Source organism: Rana temporaria, chromosome 7, assembly GCF_905171775.1.
Source record: "Rana temporaria chromosome 7, aRanTem1.1, whole genome shotgun sequence".
Taxonomy (NCBI): Eukaryota; Metazoa; Chordata; class Amphibia; order Anura; family Ranidae; genus Rana; species Rana temporaria.
Window position 1 is genome coordinate 194,701,090 of NC_053495.1, and position 24,198 is coordinate 194,725,287.

At 47.4% G+C, this 24,198-nt stretch overlaps 1 protein-coding gene across 2 annotated transcripts in view; it reads left to right on the forward strand.

Annotated features, from left to right (window-relative positions):
* The first annotated feature begins 5,700 nt into the window (after positions 1 to 5,700).
* Positions 5,701 to 24,198, forward strand: part of GNG12 (G protein subunit gamma 12) — a 184,134-nt gene continuing 165,636 nt past the window's right edge. For both annotated transcript variants that reach the window (XM_040360734.1, XM_040360735.1), the window contains exon 1: positions 5,701 to 5,838. The gene's annotated coding sequence lies outside the window, so the exon portion shown is untranslated. The remainder of the gene's footprint in view (positions 5,839 to 24,198) is intronic.

The window sequence follows — 24,198 nt, forward strand, 5'->3', positions numbered from 1 at the left end:
TGGAAACCAGATACGCCTAAATTTGGCTAAGATACGAGCGGCGTAAGTCTCCTACGCCGTCGTATCTTAGGGTGCATATTTACGCTGGCCGCCAGGTGGCGCTTCCGTTGTTTTTCGCGTCTAATATGCAAATGAGCAAGATACGCCGATTCACGAACGTACAAACACCTGTCGCAATTAGTTACGCCGTTTAGGTAAAAAATACGCCGGCGTAAAGATAAAGCAGGTCTCTAGGTGGCGTAGCCCATGCAAAGTATGGACATCGGAACAAGCGTATCTTTTTATGTCGTTTGCGTAGGTCGTACGCGAATAGGGCTGTGCGTAAGTTACGTTCACGTCGTAGGCATTGTTCGACGTATCTTAGGCATTCTATCCGACACATGCGCACTGGGATACGTCCACGGACGGCGAATGCGCCGTACGTTCAAAACTTCAACTTTATTTGCATAAAACACGCCCACCTCTTCCCAATTTGAATTAGGTGCGCTTACGCCGGCCGATTTACGCTACGCCGCCGTAACTTAGGACGCAAGTGCTTTGTGAATACAGCACTTGCCTCTCTAAGTGGCGGCGGCGTAGCGTAAATAAGATACGCTACGCCCGCACAATGTAAAGCCGCCCTACGTGAATCTAGGCCATAGATTCCATCTTCTCCTCTACTTTTCATATAACTTTGCTGGATTTCGTTCAACGACATTCTTTGACTCCATATTCAATGAGAAACTATTCATATGAATGTTATATGGGAAAAAAATAACCGATTGTTTCTGTTCAGCCTGTAATGTGATCATAGGTGTGCACAGCCTATTGTATTAGCGTGTGCACCCCAAAGCCCAAACACACATGCATGCGTGCTAGTGGTGCAACGGATCGTCACCGATCCGTGATCTGAACGGGTCACCCTGTTCGGATCGGCACACCACGCGATCCGCAGCCTCGGCCATAGGAAAGTCCCCGGCTTTGGCCTAGCTCCGGAGCCGCGGCCATCTTGGTACACCCGGCGGCGGCTGTCTCATTAGGAAGTGACGTTTCGTCGCCGCCATCTTGCTCCACCCCACACTTTATGCTTTATTTCCAGGCCAGCATCAACATCAAATAGGAAGAAAAGGTTAATGAAGAAAAAGAAGAGAACCTTGCAGTATCAGGCCTGGATATGAACCGAGCAATCCTGCTCTCAGTAGTATCAGATTGTGATTCGTCGCCACTCTATCGTAAGCCTGGCAGCCGAGATGTCACTTTAGATTCGCTGGGAGGAACAGGTCTCTCTCACAGACCTGGCTCTAGGGCCTCTGCCACAGGCCTATTACTTTAAGCAAACTAGATGGATGCTTGAAGTGAATCCTCCCAGTAGGTTTTAGCGTAGGTCACCGGATGACAGCAAAGCATACCTGTCAGCATTCCGGTCACCAGATCCCCGATGGTTCGTTCAAGCCCTGTTGGACAACCTGCCTCCGGGTTCTCCTCAAGCCGACCCCCCAATCGAACGGCACACAGCCTGGGATCCTCTCAATAGAACTGGGGACCTAGTAAGTCACTGGAGTCCCCTTTTACCTCCGGATGAGGTTCTGTGTAGCCTGCAAATTTGGCCAGGTGGGCCACGCTGGCGGGGTCCATGGATGCGCGCACCCTAAAGGTGAATGCCGCACCTGGAACCGGGACCCCGCGAAGAAAAACACAAATCAATGGCGTCTGTCACAGATATACCCCTTCCCAGCATGCCCAGCGAGGGAAAACTCCTCTAATTGGCTGCTGGGGAAAAGTGGCTCTGCCAGAACCCCTCTAGCGCCAACTGTCGCCCAGGGGTGGGATCGCACCCCTGGAATGCAGACTGGCCCACAGGACAGTTCTGAAAGGACAGCAGCCCCAATTTAGCAAATTGCGAATGGGAGCAAAATAACTCTCCCATTCCCCACTAACTTTAGTGTAGTGCCAATACTGAAAGTAAGGGGGCGCTACATACTCCCCCCACCTGAAATGACACTGTCCCCAGTGTCCCAAAGCATTCGAGCCCGCATGCTGGCTTGACACCTGCTAACCAGACAGAAAAAAGAGGAAAAGAAGGAAGGACAGGATTCACACATTGTATTACAATTTTTTTAAATGGCATAAGACATACAACATACACAACCCTATCTATCTAGCTGCCCATTCTCCGCAGTGTTGATAGTAGGTGGGTCCAAAAAAAAAAACCTGTATAGGAAAGATAAAGAAGCATACAAATATATAATACACATTTCCAGATATCAAAATAACCTGTTAATATTTACAATCTCCAGGGTCAGGATTGAAGCTGTGCACTCGAGCCCGAGTGCAAAACTTCCTTCCCTCCAAAGAGTTTCAGTATAAGTGCTGTGGAAGGGAAAAAAATAAATATACTCTGATGCAAGACATATAAAAGCATAAAATTTAAAATTTTTGTCCTGCAAAATAACGGTGCAGAACACTGCCCCTAGCGGTCAGTGTGCTGGTACTGCGGCAGTCCAAAAATTCAAAAGTAAAGAAATAGCAGCAAAGGGAAGTAAAAAAAAGGGAAAATAGTTATTTTCCTTACTGAATTTTCCAAAGCTGCGATGGAGAAGTTGGCAAAGTCCCACTCTAACTGACTGAACCCAAACCCCTCCCAAGAGTTCTTCACAAAAGTCTATGTGGATCTGGAGGAGCAGGGGGGAAAAGGGAAACCGAGAGAAAAGTTCTAAATTGAGTGGGGAAATACTTGTCCGTAACTTCCTTCAGGTGAGTGCCTAGGGCAGGCAAAACTCACTCACAATAGAACTGGGGACCCAGTAAGTCACCTTTTACCTCCGGATGAGGTTCTGTGTAGCCTGCAAATTTGGCCAGGTGGGCCACGCCTGCGGGGTCCATGGATGCGCGCACCCTAAAGATGGATGCCGCACCTGGAACCGGGACCCCGCGAAGAAAAACACAAATCAATGGCGTCTGTCACAGATATACCCCTCCCCAGCATGCCCAGCGAGGGAAAACTCCTCTAATTGGCTGCTGGGGAAAAGTGGCTCTGCCAGAACCCCTCTAGCGCCAACTGTCGCCCAGGGGTGGGATCGCACCCCTGGAATGCAGACTGGCCCACAGGACAGTTCTGAAAGGACAGCAGCCCCAATTTAGCAAATTGCGAATGGGAGCAAAATAACTCTCCCATTCCCCACTAACTTTAGCGTAGTGCCCATACTGAAAGTAAGGGGGCGCTACATAAGGTCAGCAGATTTGCTGTGGCTTTTAAAATTTAACATGTAAACAGTCCGTCAGATTTACATATTCTGTATTTAAAGCGGTAGTCAAGCCGTTTTTTTTTTTTTTTTTTCATCCCTGAAAAGCAAAAGCCATAATGAGCTAGTATGCACCGCATACTAGCTCACTATGAAATACTTACCTTGGAACGAGGTTAGGGGAACTTCTTGGCCACCATTGCCACAGGAAGACTGGAGCATCTACTTACCCTCTGCTTCTCACCATTGATCACTGAAGGCTTTCAGGGAGAGACCAAGGAGGCCCCCCTTTCTACAGCGAGATGGCACCGCAGCATCCCAGAGACTGGGGAGAGGGCTATTTGCCCATTGCTGCTACTGCTGAGAGCAGGACACCAGGTGTACCCAATCCATACCACACCCATTCTAAACTTAGACTACATCTATACCAACCTTGTACAGCAGTATACTGAACCTTTACTGCATCTGAACCACATCTACCCTGTACTGAGACTATACCGTACCTATACTGCATGTATGTTACCTGGTACCGTTGTTAACCACTTCACACCCGGCCTATATCAAAATGACGGCCGGGCGGTGGTTCAGTTATCCTGATCACTACACTGACGGAGGCTCTTTACCATGTGATCAGCCGTGTCCAATCATGGCTGATCACGATGTAAACAGGAAGAGACGTTGATCGGCTTTTCCTCACTTGCGTCTGACAGACATGAGTAGAGGAGAGCCGATCGGCGGCTCTCCTGACAGGGGGGGTATGCGCTGATTGTTTATCAGTGCAGCCCCCCCGCGGATGCCCACATTGGACCACCAGGAAAGCCCCCAACATGTGGATAGCGAGGTACGTACCCCATGGCCATCCACATATGTAAAAATATGCCCAATATATGCCAATCAGTGCCCACAAATGCGCACTGACTGGCAACATTATGGACCAGATAAGTGATGCCCAGCAATGCCACCCATCAGTGTCCATCAGTGCCACCTCCAGTGCCCACCCATCAGTGCCTATCCGTGCCACCTATCAGTGCCACCCATAAGTACCCATCAGTGCCACCCATAAGTACCCATCAGTGCCGCCTATGAGTGCCCATCAGTGCCGCCTATGAGTGCCCATCAGTGCCACATACCAGTGCCACCTATCAGTTCCCATCAGTGCTGCCTATCAGTGCCCATCATCAGTGCCACCTCATTGGTGCCACCTCATTAGTGCCGCCTTATCAGTGCCCGTCATTGAAGAAGAAAACGTACTTATTTACAAAAAAAAATTAACAGAAACAAAGAAAAAAAAATTCTCAATATTTTCAGTCTTTTTTTATTTGTTGCGCAAAAAAATAAAATCACAGAGGTGATCAAATACCACCAAAAGAAATCTCTATTGGTGGGGAAAAAATGATAAAAAAATAGTTTGGGTACAGTGTAGCATGACCACGCAACTGTCATTCATTGTGACAGCGCTGAAAGCGGGTGACCCCGCCCCCTCTAACGCGTCATGGAAAACCCCCCATGGCGTGTTAGAGCGCTGTCACAATTTGAATGACAGTTGCGTGGCCATGCTACATTGTACCCAAACAAATTTTTTATCATTTTTTTTATCAAATTTAACACAACTGCTCCCCATTCACACCTGAGACCTTGTAACACTAATGAGTCACATGACACCGGGGAGGGAAAATGGCTAATTGGCCCAATTTGGAAATTTTCACTTAGGGGTGTACTCACTTTTGTTGCCAGCGGTTTAGACATTAATGGCTGTGTGTTGAGTTCTTTTGAGGGGACAGCAAATTGACACCGTTATACAAGCTGTACAGGCATTTAACCGCTTGCGGGCCGCCCCCATGTATATGTACTGCGGCAGGGCGGCCCTTCAGCACGAAATCACGTACCTGTACATGATTTCAATTTCACGAGTGTGATCGCACGACCGCACAATTGTCAGGTAAAGTAACGCCGTGCCGTATGGGGTTAAATATTCCAGAGCTGAAGTGGTTAATAAACAGCTGGGCACAAAAAAAAATTGCAACTGTCACCATTTTATTCTCCAGGGCCTCCGCTTTCTGAAGATGCATAATTATTAGGGGGGGGGGGGGGTTTGAGGTGATTTCCATAACAACATGATGTGTGCAATAAAGATATAATAATATAAGGATACGAGTACAATGAGTATTTGGAAAGAGCTTTATTTGGCAGGAACTTTTTTCTCCTCGGCAGACAAATCTTTTATTTATTACTTCAGTCTGTTTTATTTCTCTGTCAGTCATCTCCTCAGCTCCTCCTCCCGCCTTTTTTCCCCTCATCTCCACCAGTCTTAGCCCCTCCCTCCACTTCCTCACTTCCCGTCTCCTCCAATAGCTGCACCGCTTCCCTCAGCTCGCCCCCCCCCCTCCCGTCTCCGCCCCTTTGGTCGCTCCCAGCGAGGCTTCAAGACGGAGAAGGAGGGGTGATAGGCGTGGCCCCGGGAGGCTCAGTCTGACGTCACGATTCTTCCCAGCATTCCCGAGCATTCACTGCCTTAGCAACCGCGGAGTGAGAGCGAGGCGCGGCCGGGTGAGAGGTCAGCGGAGAGACACCGAGCCAGGCAGCAGGCGGCGGCTCGGAGTCACCGGGAGAAGCTGAGGTGAGGAGGGGAGTCCCGGGAACGGAGGGCACTTACCGGTGTTTAGTGTGCGGGGTGTCCGGATCACCCGTGTGTGTGTCAGTGGGTTTAATCCCCCCCACCCCCCCTCCTCCGTCTTCCCGTCACTGAGAGGATCACCTGTAGATCTCTTCTGAGTGTCACTGGAGAGACCCCTCCCCCCCATAGATCGCTCAATACCTGTCACTTCATAGATCACCTGTGGATCTTCTCTGTTTGTCACTCCATAGATCTCCCCCCTATATTCATGTCATTATACAGATCACTCCATAGATCCCCCTGTATGCATGTCACTATACAGATCACTCCATAGATCCCCCCCCTATATTCATGTCACTCCATAGATCCCCCCCTATATTCATGTCACTCCATAGATCCCCCCCTATATTCATGTCACTCCATAGATCCCCCCTATATTCATGTCACTCCATAGATCTCCCACCCTATATTCATGTCACTCCATAGATCTCCCCCCCTATATTCATGTCACTCCATAGATCCCCCCCTATATTCATGTCATTATACAGATCACTCCATAGATCCCCCTGTATGCATGTCACTATATAGATCCTCCATAGATCTCCCTATATTCATGTCACTATACAGATCACTCCATAGATCCCCCCCCTATATTCATGTCACTCCATAGATCTCCCCCTGTATTCATGTCACTCCATAGATCCCCCCTATATTCATGTCACTCCATAGATCTCCCCCCCTATATTCATGTCACTCCATAGATCCCCTCCTATATTCATGTCACTCCATAGATCCCCCCTATATTCATGTCACTCCATAGATCTCCCCCCTATATTCATGTCACTCCATAGATCTCCCCCCCTATATTCATGTCACTCCATAGATCTCCCCCCTATATTCATGTCACTCCATAGATCTCCCCCCTATATTCATGTCACTCCATAGATCTCCCCCCCTATATTCATGTCACTCCATAGATCCCCCCTATATTCATGTCACTCCATAGATCTCCCCCCCTATATTCATGTCACTCCATAGATCTCCCCCTTATTCATGTCACTCCATAGATCTCCCCCCTATATTCATGTCACTCCATAGATCTCCCCCCTATATTCATGTCACTCCATAGATCTCCCCCCCTATATTCATGTCACTCCATAGATCCCCCCCTATATTCATGTCACTCCATAGATCTCCCCCCCTATATTCATGTCACTCCATAGATCTCCCCCCCTATATTCATGTCACTCCATAGATCTCCCCCTTATTCATGTCACTCCATAGATCCCCCCCCTATATTCATGTCACTCCATAGATCTCCCCCCTATATTCATGTCACTCCATAGATCCCCCCCTGTATTCATGTCACTCCATAGATCTCCCCCCTATATTCATGTCACTCCATAGATCCCCCCCTGTATTCATGTCACTCCATAGATCTCCCCCCTATATTCATGTCACTCCATAGATCTCCCCCCCTATATTCATGTCACTCCATAGATCTCCCCTATATTCATGTCACTCCATAGATCTCCCCCCTATATTCATGTCACTCCATAGATCTCCCCCCCTATATTCATGTCACTCCATAGATCTCCCCCTTATTCATGTCACTCCATAGATCTCCCCCTTATTCATGTCACTATACAGATCACTCCATAGATCTCCCCCTGTATTATTGTCACTATATAGATACTCCATAGATCCCCCCCCCTATATTCATGTCACTCCATAGATCCCCCCCCTATATTCGTGTCACTCCATAGATCTCCCCCTATATTCATGTCACTCCATAGATCCCCCCTATATTCATGTCACTCCATAGATCCCCCCCTATATTCGTGTCACTCCATAGATCTCCCCCTATATTCATGTCACTCCATAGATCCCCCTATATTCATGTCACTCCATAGATCCCCCTATATTCATGTCACTCCATAGATCCCCTCTATATTCATGTCACTCCATAGATCCCCTCTATATTCATGTCACTCCATAGATCCCCCCCTATATTCATGTCACTCCATAGATCCCCCCTATATTCATGTCACTCCATAGATCCCCCCTATATTCATGTCACTCCATAGATCCCCCCTATATTCATGTCACTCCATAGATCCCCTCCTATATTCATGTCACTCCATAGATCTCCCCCCTATATTCATGTCACTCCATAGATCCCCCCTATATTCATGTCACTCCATAGATCCCCCCTATATTCATGTCACTCCATAGATCTCCCCCCTATATTCATGTCACTCCATAGATCTCCCCCCCCTATATTCATGTCACTCCATAGATCTCCCCCTATATTCATGTCACTCCATAGATCTCCCCCCTATATTCATGTCACTCCATAGATCTCCCCCCCTATATTCATGTCACTCCATAGATCCCCCCCCTATATTCATGTCACTCCATAGATCCCCCCTATATTCATGTCACTCCATAGATCCCCCCTATATTCATGTCACTCCATAGATCCCCCCCTGTATTCATGTCACTCCATAGATCTCCCCCCTATATTCATGTCACTCCATAGATCTCCCCCCTATATTCATGTCACTCCATAGATCTCCCCCCTATATTCATGTCACTCCATAGATCTCCCCTATATTCATGTCACTCCATAGATCTCCCCCCCTATATTCATGTCACTCCATAGATCTCCCCCCCTATATTCATGTCACTCCATAGATCTCCCCCCCTATATTCATGTCACTCCATAGATCCCCCCCCTATATTCATGTCACTCCATAGATCTCCCCCCCTATATTCATGTCACTCCATAGATCTCCCCCCCTATATTCATGTCACTCCATAGATCTCCCCCCCTATATTCATGTCACTCCATAGATCTCCCCCCCTATATTCATGTCACTCCATAGATCTCCCCCCCTATATTCATGTCACTCCATAGATCTCCCCCCCTATATTCATGTCACTCCATAGATCTCCCCCCCCTATATTCATGTCACTCCATAGACCCCCCCCCCTATATTCATGTCACTCCATAGATCTCCCCCCCCCTATATTCATGCCACTCCATAGATCCCCCCCTATATTCATGTCACTCCATAGACCCCCCCCCCTATATTCATGTCACTCCATAGACCCCCCCCCCTATATTCATGTCACTCCATAGACCCCCCCCCCTATATTCATGTCACTCCATAGATCCCCCCCTATATTCATGTCACTCCATAGATCCCCCCCTATATTCATGTCACTCCATAGATCCCCCCTATATTCATGTCACTCCATAGATCCCCCCTATATTCATGTCACTCCATAGATCCCCCCCTATATTCATGTCACTCCATAGATCTCCCCCCCCTATATTCATGTCACTCCATAGACCCCCCCCCCCCTATATTCATGTCACTCCATAGATCTCCCCCTATATTCATGTCACTCCATAGATCCCCCCTATATTCATGTCACTCCATAGATCCCCCCCTATATTCATGTCACTCCATAGACCCCCCCCCCCTATATTCATGTCACTCCATAGACCCCCCCCCCCCCTATATTCATGTCACTCCATAGACCCCCCCCCCCTATATTCATGTCACTCCATAGACCCCCCCCCCCCTATATTCATGTCACTCCATAGATCCCCCCCCTATATTCATGTCACTCCATAGATCCCCCCTATATTCATGTCACTCCATAGATCCCCCCTATATTCATGTCACTCCATAGACCCCCCCTATATTTATGTCACTCCATAGATCCCCCTATATTCATGTCACTCCATAGATCCCCCCTATATTCATGTCACTCCATAGATCCCCCTATATTCATGTCACTCCATAGACCCCCCCCTATATTCATGTCACTCCATCGTGCGACGTGGCTCCCAAACAAAATCGCCCTTTCTTTTTTTCCCCACAAATAGAGCTTTCTTTTGGTGGTATTTGATCACCTCTGCAGTTTTTATTTTTTGAGCTATAAACAAAAATAGAGCGACAATTTTGAAAAAAAACAATATTGTTTGCTATAATAAAAATTCCCCAAAAATATATAAAAAAACATATTTTTCCCTCAGTTTAGGCCGATACGTATTCTTCTACATGTTTTTGGTAAAAAAAAAAATCGCAATAATCGTTTATTGATTGGTTTGCACAAAAGTTATAGCGTCTACAAAATAGGGGATAGTTTTATGACTTTTTTTTAACTAGTAATGGCGGCAATATTGTGGCGGACACTTTTGACACATTTTTGTGACCATTGTCATTTATACAGCGATCAGTGCTATAAATGTGACTGGCAGGGAAGGGGTTAACCTGTAGGGGCGATCAAGGGGTTAATGTGTTCCCTGGGAGTGATTCTTACTGTGGGGGCTGACTGGGGGAGGGGACCGATCTGTGTCCCTATGTACAAGGGACACAGCATCAGTCTCCTCTCTCCCTGACAGGACGTGGATCTCTGTGTTTACACACACAGAGATCCACGTCCCTGCTCTGTGACTGCCGATCACGGGTACCTGACGGACATGGCGGCCGCCAGGGACGTGCATCGGCACCCACGTGACACAGCGGGCACAGCTCTTCCACAAAGCGCGCCGGCGGCGGCGCGCATCGCGGAGGTAAACAAGAGGACGTCCATGGACGTCCACCCGGCAAATGAGCGCTGCGATGTCTTTTGTCTATAGCGCGGGCGCGAAAAGGTTAATGATATATGTTTTTGTATAATAAATTTAATATTTTTGTAACCTTATAGCTAGATTCAGGTAGCTGGGCGCATCTTTGAGGCGGCGTAGCGTATCGTATTTACGCTACGCCGCCGTAAGTCAGAGAGGCAAGTGCTGTATTCACAAAGCACTTGCCTCCTAAGTTACGGCGGCGTAGCGTGAATGGGCCGGCGTAAGCGCGCCTAATTCAAATGAGAATGAGGGGGGCGTGTTTTATGTAAATTACTCGTGACCCAACGTGATTGATGTTTTTTACGACATTTGGACATATCCCAGTGTGCATTGCTCCAAAGTACGCCGCAAGGACGTATTGGTTCTGACGTGAACGTAAATTACGTCCAGCCCCATTCACGGACGACTTGAGCAAACAACGTAAATTTTTCAAATTTCGACGCGGGAACGACGGCCATACTTAACATTGACTAGTCCAGCTATTTGTTCGACTAACTTTACGCCGGGAAATCGCCTTACGTAAACTGCGTATCTTTACTGCGACGGGCAAGCGTACGTTCGTGAATCGGCGTATCTCGCTGATTTACGCATTCTAGGCGTAAATCAGCGTTCACGCCCCTAGCGGCCGGCGGAACTAGACAGCTAAGAAACTACGGCGCAGGCCGTCTTATCTTAGCTAGGTTTAAGTGTATGTCAGTTTTGAGAATACACTTAAATGTACGACGGCTTAGATTCCGAGTTACGACGGCGTATCTTCTGATACGCCGGCGTAACTCTTTGTGAATCTAGCCATTAGTGTGTAAGTCTATACGGTACCTTGAAAGTCCATATTGCCTCCATAACTTTCAAATTCTCTACGTCTTGGTATGTGTCACATGGTCACCTGTTTTATTCCTCCTGAATTACTTGTTACTTTCTTTTATTTTTGTCATATGAATATTTTATAGTGATATTAAAACATAATTATTTTTTTTAGGTATTTTACATGTTTATAAAACTCTTTACAATGGATGCCGCTTCTTTCTGTCATGGGGTGGCTCCTTTTTCCAGGGAGTCTTACTGGAGCCCCCCTTTCTTGCGCGCTCCCCTGATCGGCATACAGGGCGATCTGCTATGCTGACAGGCAGCCAGAGATGGGGAAACAAAATCCCCCCCAAAAAATTGCCTCTCCTCCAGAGGAAGCGGCTGACCGGCAGGGTCTTCAGATCGGCAAAACTTTCTGAAAAGCTGCGCGCCGGTACAAGGCACAATGAGAAATGTCATTTCCATGAATGTATTCCAGCGTTTAGAAATTATTGGTTTGCGCTACCCGACCAGAAGTTGGGGAACGCTGTGGACAGGACGACGAAGGATGCCGTTACCGAATGGCAAGAAATCTTTTACTTTACTGCACAGATTAATACAAATGTGTTTAAAAATGGGGCTTTAGTACTTTAGTGCAAGATAAAATGTGTTTCAGTGAGAGATCTGACATCTGTCACATTGATTAGCAGCTTGTGGCTCTCCTTCAGCCTCCACATCCATCATTGGCAGAATCATGCTATTAGATCCTGCTGTGTCTGTCACTAACTGGATTCCTGGTGTTTAGAACGAGGTCCTTCCATGTATGGCTTTCACTTGAGTAGGTTATTGGATTATTCTTGCGTCACACTAATTCCATTTTTTTTCTTTGGTACGTTTATTGTATTATGTTCCCACATTACCCGTATAACTGGACCTGTAAATCCTGGATCATCTCTCGGATTCATTTTAACAACTGACAGTCTGTCATTTTAGTGGTGACAGCTTTTACGGAGCTCTAGTGTTACTGGGATCCAGTTTATGCAGGGACGGCTTTATGAAGCTCTGGCGTTACTGGGATCTGGATGGAGCAGGGACGGCTTTACAGAGCTCTGGTGTTGCTCGGATCTTCAGCAGGGATGACTTTATGAAACCCTGGTGTTACTGGGATCTGGTTGTGGTAGGGATGGATTTACGAAGCTCTGGTGTTACTGGTATCCAGTTGTGGCAGGGGTGGCTTTATGAAACCCTGGTGTAACTTGGATCTGGTTGTGGCAGGGGTGCCTTTACGAAGCTCTGGTGTTACTCCCATCCGGTTGTGGCAGGAGTGGCTTTATGAAGCTCTAGTGTTTTTGGGATCTGGTTGTTGCAGGGACAGCTTTACAGAGCTCTGGTGTTACTGGGATCTGTTGCAGGGATGACTTTATGAAGCTCTGATGTAACTTGGATCTGGTTGTGGCAGGGGTGGTTTTACGAAGCTCTGGTGTTTCTAGGATCTGGTTGTGGCACGGGGGTGGCTTTACAAAGTTTTAGTTTTACTGGGATCCGGTTATGGCAGGGATGGCTTTACAAAGCTCTGGTTTTAATGATATCTGTGGCAGGAATGACTTGACAAAGCTCTGGTGGTGGTACTGGGATCTGGTTATGGTAGGGATGACTTTACAAAGCTCTGGTGTTACTGGGACCCGGATGTGGCAGAGGTGGCTTTACAAAGCTCTGTTACTGGGATCCGGTTATGGTAGGGATGGTTTTACGAAGCTCTGGTGGTGGTACTGGGATCCGGTTATGGTAGGGATGGTTTTACGAAGCTCTGGTGTTACTGGGACCCGGATGTGGCGGGGGTGGCTTTACAAAGCTCTGTTACTGGGATCTGGTTATGGTAGGGATGGTTTTACAAAGCTCTGGTGTTACTGGGATCCGGTTATGGCAGAGGTGGCTTTACGAAGCTCTGTTACTGGGATCTGGTTATGGTAGGGATGGTTTTACAAAGCTCTGGTGTTACTGGGATACGGTTATGGCAGAGGTGGCTTTACGAAGCTCTGTTACTGGGATCTGGTTATGGTAGGGATGGTTTTACAAAGCTCTGTTACTGGGATCTGGTTGTGGCAGGGCGCTAGGTATGAGGAAGCCTTGACTCTCTCCCTGGTGTGTTAGATCTAGTCCAATGCTTGTTAGGCCTCATTCACACTTGGCCGTTCGGGTCCGTCTGTTGGCGGACCTGAACGGCCGCTCCATGCATCGCTATGGAGCGTCGGATGTCAGCGGAGACATGTCCGCTGACATCCGACCCGCTAAAAACAGACGTATGGGGGCCACGTCCCCATCCGTCCATGCGGATCAGATCGCGTAAGATCTGATGAAAACGGACATGCTGTCCGTTTTCATCAGATCGCTCCATAGGAGGACAGCGGTGCCCGACAAGCCCCTCCCCGCTCAGTGAGCAGAGAGGAGCTTGTCATCGTCGGCTCAGCGGAGATCTGCGGACTGATCTCCCGCTGAGCCGACGGGAGCAGGCGGACTCCGTAGCGACGGAGTCCGCCAAGTGTGAATGAAGCCTTAGGGATTTATTGTCCTGGCAGCAGATCCAAGGTACCTGCCACCTGTGTAAGCCTGTAGCAGGCTGTGTTGTCATCGCTGTACTTGCCACTTGCTGGTTAGAACTGTTATTGTGTGCTTGCGGTTACATCCAGTGTTCAAGCCCAGGTGACTGGGGACATTTTTGGCCCTTGAAATTGCATTGGATGCCTTTTGCTATCCTATTGTTACTAGCAGAAACAATTGGAGATTTTGGAATCCTAAAGCCGCGTACACACACGGTTGGAATTTCCGACAACAAATGTTCGATGTAAGCTTGTCGTGGGAAAATCCGACCGTGTGTAGGCTCCATCGGACGTTTGCTGTCGGAATTCCCGACCACAAATGTTTGAGAGCTGGTTCTCAATTCTTCCGACAACAAATGTTTGAGAGCTGGTTCTCAATTCTTCCGACAACAAATGTTTGAGAGCTGGTTCTCAATTCTTTCGACAACAAAAGTTCTTGTCGGAAATTCCGATCGTCTGTATGCAATTCCGATGCACAATAATCCTATGCATGCTCGGAATCAATTTGACGCATGCTCGGAATCATTGAACTTAATTTTTCTTGGCTAGTCGTAGTGTTGTACGTGATCGCGTTCTTCGCATTCGGAATTTCCAACAATATTTGTGTGACCGTGTGTACGCAAGACAAGTTTGAGCCAACATTCCGTCGGAAAAAAAAATCCACGGTTTTGTTGTCGGAATGTCCGATCGTGTGTATGCGGCATAAGATGTGTGTGTGTTTTTTTTGTTTTTGCCATTCTTATTGGCTCAACCACATATGAACCTCTCAATTTGGCTGACCTCTACTACTGGTAGAGGGGCCTCGTTTTGTGGAGCTGATGTACCCAAGCCAAATAGTGATTTTTCTTTTTTATATTGGCTGATGATCTGTGTCTAGAGCCTCTCTTCTACCTTTCCCTAGTCACCTTTAGTTGAGGATTTATTGTCCTGGCAGCAGATCTAAGGTACCTGCCACCTGTGTAAGCCTCTAGCAGGCTGTGTTGTCATCGCTGTGCGTGCCTCTTGCTAGCTGGATCTGTCATTGTCTGTTATTGTCATCCAGTGTTTGTATACTGTGGGGGATATATTGGGGTATTTTGCAGGCTTGGGTTGTCTGGATCTAACGCGCATTGTACCTGAAACCTAAATGGCGTGATTGTCAGCTTTGCTTGGCTGGCACTGAAAGGGTGAACGCCTTCTTTGTGATAGACTGAACACAAGCAGATACTTGTTCGTCTAGGATCTCATCACTTGTAGTCTTTAATTAATTGGTACAATCTTTGGTCTGTCACCCAGCCCTTTCGGTTTGTTTTCTACATCTGCTGGCAAACCAAATTTGTATTTATTTTTTTCTGTTCGCCTTTATGTCTTGTGCATTTAGATGTTTTTAGAATATTATAGATATCTAACAATTATTATTAAAGCGGGGGTTCACCCTAAAAACAATTTTTTTGCCGTACATGCCTCGTAAAGCTATTTTCCTAGCCGGCTTCCGGGTAGTGAATCCCGCGGGTGTGGGCGCTCCTATGCAGCAGTTCGTGATTGACTTAAAGAGGGAGTTCACCCTATAAATTTTTTTTTTTCTAGCATTAAATTAAGCATAGTAGCGCGAGCTACAGTATGCCTTTATTTATTTTTGCCCCGTACTCACTGTGCAATCCTATAGTAAAGATTTCGACTCCCCGCGTGGAATGGGCGTTCCTATCCAGAGGGAAGATGATTGACGGCCGGCTCTGGCGCGTCACGCTTCTCCGGAAATAGCCGAAATAGGACTTGGCTCTTCAAGGCGCCTGTGCATAGTCTGTGCGCAGGCGCCGTGAAGAGCCGAGACCTACTCCGGCTATCTTCGGGGAGCGTGACGTGCCATAGCCGGCCATCAATCATCTTCCCTCTGGATAGGAACGCCCATTCCCCGCGGGGAGTCGGAATCTTCAATATACGATTGCACAGTGAGTACGGGGCAAAAAAAATAAATAAAGGCATACTGTAGCTTGCGCTACTTTGCTTAATTTAATGCTAAAATGTTGTTATTGTGGGTGAACCACCGCTTTAATGACAAAAACTACACCCCCCCCCGTCGCATAAGGAGCGGCACGAGTTGCCGAAAGAAGCCGAGCGTCGAGTCGGCGATATACGGCGCCTGCGCACCGACGTTCGGCTTCTTTAGGGAACTCGTGACGCTCGTTATGCGACCGGGGGGGGGGGGTTATTTTTTGTCATCACGTCAATCACTAACTGCTGCATAGGAACTAATAGGAAGCTAAGAAAATAGCTTTACGAAGTATGTACAGCAAAAAAAATAAAAATTTGGCATACTGTCAATGTCGAGACCTGAGCTCAATGTAATGTTAGAAAATTGTTTTTAGGGTGAACCCCCGCTTTAAAGGATCACTAAAGGAATATTTTTTTTTTTAGCTAAATAGCTTCCTTTACCTTACTGCAGTACTGGTTTCATGTCCTCATTGTTTGTTTTTGCTTTGAAGTAGCTGTAATTCTGCTGTGATCTCCACACTTCCTGGTTGTCTGGCTCCTTATAAGCATCATACTGGGAGCTTTTCACGGTGGTCTAAGCTGTCATTACTGTGTGTCTTAAACTTAACAGAACCAATCAGATTCATTTTAAAAACAAAACACTGCCCTGGATTTGTTTGTTTTTGTTCTGTGGGTCTCTTTACTTCACAGAAACATGAAACCAGTTTAAAACCGAAAGTGAAACTAGAGGCACATTATATGATTGAATTTAATCTATTTTTAATAATTTTTAAAAGGAATCCGTTAAAGCGGGGGTTCACCCTATATAAATTTTAATTTTTTTTTTTCCTCTAGCATTAAAATCGGCATAGTAGTGCGAGCTACAGTATGCCTGTCTGTATTTTTTTATCCCCGTACTCACTGTGCTATTGTAAATTGAAGATTCTGGGGAATGGGCGTTCCTATGGAGAGAGAAGGTGATTGATGGCCGGCCCTGGCACGTCACGCTTCTCCGGAAATAGCCGAAATAGGCTTGGCTCTTCACGGCGCCTGCGCATAGCCTGTGCGCAGGCGCCGTGAAGAGCCGAGACTTACTCCGGCTGTCTTCGGGGAGCGTGACGTGCCAGAGCCGGCCGTCAATCACCTTCTCTCTCTCCATAGGAACGCCCATTCCCCGCGGCAGACGGAATCTTCAATGTACAATAGCACTGTGAGTACGGGGATAAAAAAAATACAGACAGGCATACTGTAGCTCGCGCTACTATGCCAAATTTAATGCTATACTGTTGTTAAGGAGGGTGAACCACCGCTTTAACTTTTATGTCTCTATACCCTGTAAACAGTCATTTCAGCAAAAAAAATGTTTTCCTTTAGTGACCCTTTAAGCTTAGAGCCTAAAAAATCTAAATGTGCTTATATTCCCAGCTCTGGCGACATTCTGGCGAAGTCTTGTTCAACCATAGCGTCCTTTTTATTAATTTACCAATATGGTAACTGTACCAAAAGGAGTTGGATGCTTTGGCCTGGCTTTATAATGGCTGTGATTGGTGAGAAATAAGTAGGTAGGGAGGGCTCACATCTGGAACACACATGAGACAGAAGAAGCCCGAGGGTGATTCAGCTGACATCAACACCTAAGTGACATTAAGGGTACTTGCACACTGTACTGATGTATGAACTTTAGACATTCCTGGCAGAAAAAGTACATTCAAACTCTTCTAGCTTTATTTCAATCAAGGGACTATGGTATAAGCGCAAATGCATGCATACGCATGTTGCATATGAAGGGCCACTGTCACCTAAAGTTTGTGACCTTTCATCATGGATCTGCTGGGCACCTTTCCCTTGGAGAAACAGGGACTTGATTATGGTCCTATGCTCTTCCACATTGAATTTTTCTGGAGGTGCTGCCATGTTCACGTTGGACCTGAAAAATAAAGATAAGTTAAAACCATAGGTAGTTGATTTGTGCACCATTGAATATAGACAAATTGGCCAGTACACCCTGCAATTTACAGCTTCCTAGCTATTTTTCTGGGTAAGGCTCAATACTTATCAGCACCCCCTTTGTATATTGCTAAAAAATTTGGGTAGACTTGTTCTGGGGTCTTGACGGAGACACCTTGGTGCCCAACCTGCAGCCTGAGGACCATAACGTTTGATCCTGTAGTGCTGGGATATGCAATTAGCGGACCTCCAGCTGTTGCAGAACTACAAGTCCCATGAGCCATAGCAAGACTCTGACAGCCACAAGCATGACACTCGGAGACGGAGCATGATGGGACTTGTAGTTTTCCAACAGCTGGAGGTCCACTAATTGCATATCCCAGCTGTAGTGTTTAACCTCTTTGCGTCCATGCTATAGCCGAATGATGGCCACAGCGCGGACCTGAATTGCCAGGAGGCCGTCACTAGACGTCCTCCTGTTTTCGAGCGGCCTTCGCGCCCCCTGCAGGGCGCCCGCGGCTCGCTCTGTGATCAGCAAGTCTGAGACTTGTACCGACCCTTTACCACATGATCAGCTGTCGGACATTGACAGCTGATCATGTGATGTAAACAGAGCCGGTAATCTGATATATTTTTTTTCCGCACGCTGATAGCGCGAGGAGAAAAAAAAGCCGATCACCAGCGCAAGACAGAGGGACATTGGTCCCGATCAGAGAGAGCTGCCGCCAGCTCATCTGTGTCTACGAGTAGACACCTATCCGTGTCACCAATCTGTGCCTCACAAACAATGCTGCCCATCAGTGTCACCCATCAGCGCATATCAAGGAAGGAGAAAAATTGCCTGTTTGCAAAATTTTATAACAAAATTTTAATAACCATAATCTTTAGCAGTTTCATGTGACATGTCCCCTGTCTTTGTCCGTCTCCTACCGACTTCATTCTCCACTCACTCCCGTAGAATAACCAGTCTGACCATTTCCTATAGTAAGACTTCGGTCTTTGGCGGGGTGCAGTGTTCTTTGACAACCTGTATTGTCATGTAGGCTGCTAGTTCTTTGGGGACACCAGAGGATACTGTTATGTGGTCACAGTAAAGTTCATTTGCCTGCATCCCTTTATAGACACCCTTGCTGACTGATTTCAGTGGGAAGGAGCAGTAGGACAGGTTCTCTGTTTCTGCTTTGATGTCCAAGCCCGTAGTGTCTTTCTGCTCACCCCCCCCCCCCATCTCCATAGACATAAATATGTATGTTTTGCCAGACCAGTCTTGCATGTTTATGGAACACAAAGCTGAGAATCAAGCTTCAGGGTTTCAAGATTATCCGTGTATGACTGGCCGACTTGCAGATCCGTAGAAAGCTTAAGGCTCCATTCACATCTAGGTGTTTTCACGCCAGACGCCCGCCGCTATTGCAGCCTGCAATACGCTGGAGGGGTGATTTTACATTGTCGGCTATGGAGATGGTTCACATCTCCACGCCGAAACGCCTGAAGCTCAAAACAAGTCCCGGACCCTTTTTTTCGGGCGGCTTCGGCGTTCGGGCATAGCTGACAGTGTAAAATCGCCCCAAAAAAAAAAGTCTGAAAAACGACGCGTTTTGTCGCCGCAAATCGCGGGACAAAACGCCTATTTAATGTTGCCTCAATACGCCGCATATCGCCGACGCAAAGGTGTGAATGCAGCCTAAAGGGGTTGTAAAGGCTCAATTTTTTTTCTCCTAAATATCTTCCTTTCCCTTAGTGCAGTCCTCCTTCACTTACCTCATCCTTCCATTTTGCTTTTAAATGTCCTTATTTCTTCTGAGAAATCCTCACTTCCTGTTCTTCTGTCTGTAACTCCACACAGTAATGCAAGGCTTTCTCCCTGGTGTGGAGTGTTGTGCTCGCCCCCTCCCTTGGACTACAGGAGAGTCAGGACGCTCTCTACGTTGCAGATAGAGAAAGGAGCTGTGTGTTAGTGGGCGTCCTGACTCTCCTGTAGTCCGAGAGGGGGTGAGAACGACACTCCACACCAGGGAGAAAGCCTCGCATTACTGTGTGGAGTTACAGACAGAAGAACAGGAAGTGAGGATTTCTCAGAAGAAATAAGGACATTTAAAAGCAAAATGGAAGGATGAGGTAAGTGAAGGAGGACTGCACTAAGGTAAAGGAAGATATTTAGGAAAAAAAAAAATTCCCTTTAATATTACATCTATTGTTTTTGCATTTAATACCGCTTTAAAGTGAACGAGAGGAGCTGGAAATATGGGAGCCGTTTTTAAAGGTGTGTGCTCTGGGGGCGGAATTCTGATCCTTGCTCCAGTACTTTGTGTGTCACAAGCCTGCTACAATTATACAGCCACTAAACTCAAACTCCGGTGTGGCATGCTTGTTGCAGGTTTAGCAGGTAGTAGGCTGAGGATCGCATTGTCAGTCCTGTAAAGTAGCAGAAAAGGCAATGCAATAACTGTCACCCTAATCACTTCCTTATTAAATTGTTCTATGTGGTCATGTGACTGCAAAGCTCTGGCTCATTCCTCTCTCTCTGCAGTTGGTGGGAGGAAGCTCTTCTCCAGACCGACAATGCCTTGACAACCCTGGGAGCTATGGGTGCCGGCGGAAAGACAACATGACTACAGAGGATCCATTAACGTTGTCAGATCCTCCACATTGCAGAGAAGCGCCGGAGCTTTGTGACCGTATAGAAAAAAACTAGGTTTGAGAAGCGATTTATTAAAAAGTATACAGTGAGAATAAGGCTGGCTTCACACTGAAGCATCAGCCGCGGTGACGGTATAGCGCGGCTATACCATCGTGTTTACCGCGATATTCGGGCGCTAGCGGTGAGGTTTTAACCCCCCGCTAGCGGCCGAAAAAGGGTTAATACCGCCCGCGTTGCGGCGGTATTACCGCGGTATTAGAGGTATTACCGCGCTTTCCCATTGATTTCAATGGGAAGGCGCGGTATAGGAGCGGTGAACACACCGCTCCTATACCGCGGTAAAGATGCGGCTAGCAGGACTTTTGGAGCGTTTCTGCTAGCACACCGCTTCAGGGCATGATTTTTCATGCGGTATAGCAGCGCTATTTTTAGCGCAGTACCGCATGAAAAACGTCCCAATGTGAAAGGGGCCTTAGAGCAGAATAAAACTGGTCAGTTAGACCCCTTTCACACTGGGGCACTTTTCAGGCATTTTAGTGTTAAAAATAGCGCCTCTCAAGCCATCCCAGTGTGAAAGCCCGAGTGCTTACACAATGGGGCGGAGCGCCTGCAGGACGGGAAAATCGGCCTCCCTTTGGGGGGGCGGTGCGGGAGTGGTGTATACACATCGATCCTCCACAGCCCCTGCCCATTGAAATTAATGGGCAGCACTGCTAAAGCGCCTGTAAAGCGATTCGGCAGCGCCGCAACAAGGGTGCTATTCACGACGTCTAGTGGGGGTTAAAAAGCGCCCCGCTAGCGGCCAAAAAGTGTCGTTAAAACATCGGTAAAATGCCGCTAAAACTACCAGTGCTTTACCGCTTATGCCCGCACTGCCCCAGTGTGAAACGGGTCTTATATAGCAATATGAGGTCGGCAAAGTGGTTTAGTTATCCTGATCGGACGTCATATGACGTGATCAGAAAAACAAGCCGGCTGGCGTCGGAGGTGCTGTGCATCAGTCTGACACACCATCTTACCATGTGATCAGCTGCGACAAAATCACCGCTGATCATCGCATGAACCAGGAAGTGCCGGTAAACAGCTTTCCTTGGTTCACGCTGACAGAGAGAGACGATCAACGGCTCTCCCTGTCGGGGGGGGCGGGGTGATTTGTGCTGATAATCAACACATTGATAATCGGCACAGCCCCATCAACTGCCAATCGCTGCTCATCAGCGGCCAACCTGTGCCCCATAAAGAACGCCAGTCAGTGCCCATAAAAGCGCCAATTGGTGCCCCATCAGTAATGCCTGTCAATGCCCTTCAGATGCCACTCAGTAATGCCTGTCAGTAGCTTCTCAGAGTCATCAGTGGTGCCTAGTATCCAGTGGCACCTATCGGTGCCCATCAGTTTTTTTTATTTTATTTTTTTCAAACATTGTTTTTTTTTATTTTTTTTTGCTTGGTTAGCAAAAATAAAAACCCCTGTGGTGATCGATGATCAGGTTTGGGCACAGTGTTGCATGACAGCGCTGAAAATTGTCCTGGGCAGGAAGGGGCTAAAGTGCCCGGTTTGAAGTAGTTAAAGTAGAAGTAATGTCAGCTTCTATATTTCTGAGTGTACAGGTTTACTTTTTGGAAGAGTTTGCTTCCTCTTTAAAGTAAATAAAAAAGTTTTCCCCCCTTCCCTGCGAAGTAAAGGCATAATGTGCTAGTATGCATCGCACATTATGAGCACTTACCTGCAAACGAAGCCCGCTGCAGACCGCATCTATCTTCCCTGGTCTTACTTTTAGGGTCGCAGACTCCGGCTGTGTGACTGGCCGGAGCTGCGTGATGTCATTTCTGCGCGGGAGACTGGCCAGTTACGGTGATCTGCCAAGCTGGTTCCGGCTATCGTGAAAGTTCCTGCGCAGACGCATTCTGATCTGCCGAGATGGTTCCTGCTAACGGGAAAGTTTCTTCAAGGACTGCGCAGGCGTAAACTTGCCGACGGAAATCTCCAAACCTCGGCCGGCATCCAGGGCGACGTGGATTTCGAGGAAAGTGGCCAGTCAGCCTCACGTCCTCGCTCCGCTCGCTCGGCCTCCTGGCTCTTTTTTTAACATCCTCCAATCCACGGGGATGTTAAAGAATGAGCCTGGATGCCGGGCAAGGTTTGGAGATTTCCGTCGGCAAGTTTGCGCCTGTGCAGTCCTTGAAGGAACTTCCCCGTTAGGGGAACCTTAAGGACAAGTCACCGGGACTCGCTCCTGAAGAAATGGCATGGGCGCCCGATCCTTCAGAGCGCATGCGCCGATCATCAGTGCAGTATACACTAAATATCTCCTAAACGGCGCACGTTTAGGAGATATTTACAGTACCTATAGGTAAGCCGTATTCTAGGCCTACCTATAGGTAGAAATACTGTATGCAGTGTAACAACAATTCTATGTAAGGCTGAGATATGACCGTCATCTATTGATCATGCTGAGATTTTACACTGGTGGCATCAAGTCTTTGCTTATAACCTTGGCATTGGAGGTTTCTGCCATGTGGTTTATGCTGAGATTTGCTTCCTTTATCCTGTCTTGAATTGAAGGTTGCTGCTTACATAGTGAAATTTTAACCTTGAGTAGTACTGTGGCACGCTGGCTCGTCCCTGTGTTTGCAGACAGGAGGCTTTCACTTTTGACATAATGTTGTTAAAAGTCCTTGCAGGAGAGTTACTGTGGGGGAGTTTGTCGTTATTTGCTGTTTGGAGATTTTCCTGCATTGCTCGTTTATTTTGACCCTCTGTGGCACCTTCCTATTAATCACTGAGGCCGCAATTACAGTAAAAGGCTAATTGGCAGGTATAGGAGGAGACTGGCCTGCATGTGGCATTGCTAGAAAGAGTTTATCTGAAAGGTCCTTTCACATAGACCAGTGGTCTCCAAACTGCGGCCCGAGGGCCGGATGTGGCCCTCTGCTTGCCCTTTGGGCACTATTCCTCCCACTGATACAAGACACTATTCTGCCACCAACAATGGGGCATAGATTCTTCCACTGACACCAAAAATGGGGTACTATTCCTCGCTATGATAAAAAGGACTGGGCACTGTAACTCCCCCCCAATACCAAATGTGGCAATGCTTACTCCCACTGATGACAGGAAAATTTCCAATCCTGCTAGCCATAGTCCGGCCCTCCTAGATTCTGAAGGACAATAAACCGGCCCTTTGTTTAGAATGTTTGGAGACCCCTGACATAGACGATCCGATCAGGTCCGCCTGCCAGTTTTTAATGCGGACCTGTTCGGAAAGGTCCATGCATTCCTAGGGACCAGAGAGTGTAAATGGACTTGTGTCCCTTTACACCCGCCTACCTCCTGGTTCGATGAGGCCCGCAAAAAAAAAATGGAGGGACTGCGTCCTCTTCTGTTTGGGCGGACCGAATCCGAGGCAGCCGGGTGTAAACAAACAACGCAGTCTGTTTACGCCTGGCCGCCCATAGAGCAGAGTAGGGTCTGTCTGTATCTACTCTGCATAAACTGAGCGGACATAGAAAGTTATTTAGCAGTTTATATTTACAAAAATTATTGCATTTCCATGTTCTGTGTCCTGTGGGAGATCAGATTTAGTGAATGCAGAGTCCTGGGTTTAGTAACACTATAAAAGGCCCATTCCACACCTTTTTCAGTTGGGCTCTAATGCTTACCATGGGCACAATGACGGGCTGAAGTCTATTATTACATTAAGCCCAAATAACAGCAATGTCCTGCGTTGATGTGCGCTGGGCAAAAATGGAACATGCTGCATTTAAATGCAGCGCAACACATTACAATGTGTCCCAGC